We start from the raw sequence: 2500 nt of genomic DNA, 5'->3' as shown, positions 1-2500 counted from the left end.
AGGAGTGCCTGTATAGTTCCTCTTTACAAGGGAAAAGGGGACAAGTGTGAATGTAGTAGTTTCAGAGGGATTAGCTTGTTAAGTGTAGTTGGGAAGGCTTTTGGGAGGATCTTGATTGAGAGGATTAGGAGAGGAACAGAGGGAGTAATTGGTGAGGAACAGTGTGGATTTAGGTCGGGTAGGGGTTGTGTAGATCAGATTTTTGTGGTAAGACAGATATGTGAGAAAGCTATAGGAAAGGGGAAGGATATTTTTTGGGCTTTTATGGATCTGGAAAAGGCTTACAATAGGGTAGACAGAAAGGCACTAAGGGAGGTTATGCAGATATACGGGATGGGAGGAAAGCTTTTGGGAGCTGTCAAGAGTTTTTATGAGAGTAGTAGAGCTTGTGTCAGGATTAGAAATGGAGAGAGTGAGTGGTTCGAGGTAAAGGTAGGACTTCGTCAGGGATGCGTTATGTCGCCCTGGCTGTTCAACTTATACATGGGTGGGGTAGTGCGAGAGGTAAATGCAAGGGTAGTGGGTCAGGGATTGGAGATGGTTAAAGAGAATGGAGAAAAGTGGGAGGTGAACCAGCTGTTGTTTGCTGACGACACTGCGCTTGTGGCAGGATCGGAGGAGGGGTTGAGGAAGTTGGTGGCAGAGTTTGGGAGAGTATGTGATAGAAGAAAGCTAAAGATAAATATGGGTAAAAGTAAGGTGATGAGATGTACAATGGGTGAAAGTGGCAATAGACTGGAAGTGAGCATTATGGAGAGCGACTGGAGGAAGTGGATAGTTTTAGATACTTGGGTGCAAATGTGGCAGGAAAAGGTGGAGTGAAGGTGGAGGTAGAATGTAGATTGAGAGAAGCGAGTAAATGCCTTGGTGGATTAAAGAGTGTAATGAGGAATAGACATTTGGGAATGGATGCTAAGAGGAGACTGTATGAAGGAGTGATTGTGCCAACAGCACTGTATGGGGCAGAAACATGGAACATAAGAGAGGAAGAGAGAAGGAATTTGAATGTGCAGCGATACTTAAATTATTTCAGCCCTGGGCGGGATTCAAACTCGGACCGTTGTAGTAGTAGTCGCGAACGCTACCTCTGTGCCATCGAGTGTGTGCGTGTGTATACATATATACTTATGTGCACACACACACACACACACACACACACACACACACACACACACACACACACACACACACACACACACACACACACACACACATATATATATATATATATATATATATATACACATTATATATATACATATATATATATAAATTATATATGTATATATATATATATATATATATATATATACATATATATTTTCAACCACAAATCACTTTTAATTCCATGCCATCGCAAACGAGACTGAGAATCGCTCGAAGGAGGCATCCGTTGGAAATTGAAACGTCAATGTAAATTTGCTACGGGTTAGCTGGGTTCGAATCCTCGGCTCGTTCACGTTTCAATTTCCAACGGATGCCTTCTTCGAGCGATTCTCAGTCTCGTTTGCGATGGCATGGAATTAAAAGTGATTTGTGGTTGAAAAAGATGTTAATTGATCACTGGGAACCATTCAGTATGTATGTATACATATACATATACATATACATATACATATACATATATATATATGTATATATATATATATATATATATATATATACATATATATATATATATACATCACAATTTGTACTCCAGAGATGTACAAACTCTAACACACTTTTGCTCCACTCTAAGTCTGTAGAGCACACAACACTCGTTGTTTGCGCATCTATAAATAGGTTTCTGCGGAGAGCCTTTACGAATTCCTTCAGTGCATAAGCGTATCGCCGAACTCGACTTTGTGGTGCCTACAGAGAGCCCCAACTAAATGTCAACAAATGACGCCACCGGACGCCATAACGGACCACAGCAGCAGGACATTCGGTTATGAGAGCAAATTTTCTTTAAATTCTCATCTACAAATACCTTCCAGGTAATCAAATCGACTGCTGCGAGTCTGAATGAAGACTTACCCACCCTGACCTTGAACTTGCGTAGGTCAGGAGTAGTAGTTGCACCGTCACACCAGAATAAGCAATCTTTTTTTCCTTTTTTTTTTTTCTCGAAAACAAGATATTGTAGAAATACATCGGAAATGGAGGAATAAGGAAACACGTTTCATCGCAGGAAACTCTGCTATATGCACTTGTACTCTTATGTATACAATGACCAATGGTCATTTGGTTAGTACCGTTAAATCATGCAACAATGAACACGAAATCGTGCGTATCAACTCGGAACTGAGATCACTATCTCGCAGTCCTACTTATTAACTACAAAAACACAACAAAGATTATAAGAGCTACCTTGTAAGACGTCTTGCTGTCGAAGCCCTGTAGGACTAACTAACTGCTTCAACGCTGGTTGGAAGAGTTATTTGGCCTTGGAAAACCCAGAAAAGCCCCACTATGCTTCTGGGAATAGCATTCAGGACTCTTCGTTGTTCGCAACGTT

At 40.9% G+C, this 2500-nt stretch overlaps 1 protein-coding gene across 1 annotated transcript in view; it reads right to left on the bottom strand.

The window, feature by feature from the left end:
* LOC143037702 (innexin inx3-like) overlaps positions 1-2450 on the bottom strand; it is a 19656-nt gene extending 17206 nt beyond the window's left edge. Inside the window, exon 1 of the mRNA XM_076206242.1 lies at positions 2353-2450. The gene's annotated coding sequence lies outside the window, so the exon portion shown is untranslated. The remainder of the gene's footprint in view (positions 1-2352) is intronic.
* Positions 2451-2500: the final 50 nt, after the last annotated feature.

The sequence above is a fragment of the Oratosquilla oratoria genome, chromosome 23, assembly GCF_046742065.1.
Source record: "Oratosquilla oratoria isolate Oo_2021 chromosome 23, ASM4674206v1, whole genome shotgun sequence".
Classification (NCBI taxonomy): Eukaryota; Metazoa; Arthropoda; class Malacostraca; order Stomatopoda; family Squillidae; genus Oratosquilla; species Oratosquilla oratoria.
Note: the sequence above shows the minus strand (reverse complement) of the source record. Positions and strands in the feature narration are given on the sequence as shown.